This window comes from Rhinolophus sinicus, chromosome 14 (genome assembly GCF_057876585.1).
Source record: "Rhinolophus sinicus isolate RSI-liver-muscle chromosome 14, RSI-T2T, whole genome shotgun sequence".
Classification (NCBI taxonomy): Eukaryota; Metazoa; Chordata; class Mammalia; order Chiroptera; family Rhinolophidae; genus Rhinolophus; species Rhinolophus sinicus.
The window spans coordinates 174,525,001-174,525,313 of NC_142514.1; positions in this window are offsets into that span (position 1 = coordinate 174,525,001).

The following is a 313-nucleotide window of genomic DNA, read 5'->3' on the forward strand; positions in this document are numbered from 1 at the left end:
TGCGGCGAATTTATTTCACTTTGCCTAAGGAACGGGGTGTGCTGCGGCCCCCATTGCCTAGGGAAAAAACCCGGATGTAAAGTGAGTGAAACTAAACTAGAGTGAAGTAGGGCAGCAGCAGCCAAACTCCAGTGCAGCGGCGGCGGCGGCGGTGGTGATGGGGCTGAGCACAGAGCGGCGGCGGCCAAACTCCGATGCCGCCGCAATGATGGGCCGGTGCAGCGCTGCAGCTCGGCTCCCTTGCAGCTGCAGCCGAGGCGAGGCCGGAGCTCGATGCGGCCCCCCCAACTCCACGGCCGGAGCCCAACTCCCC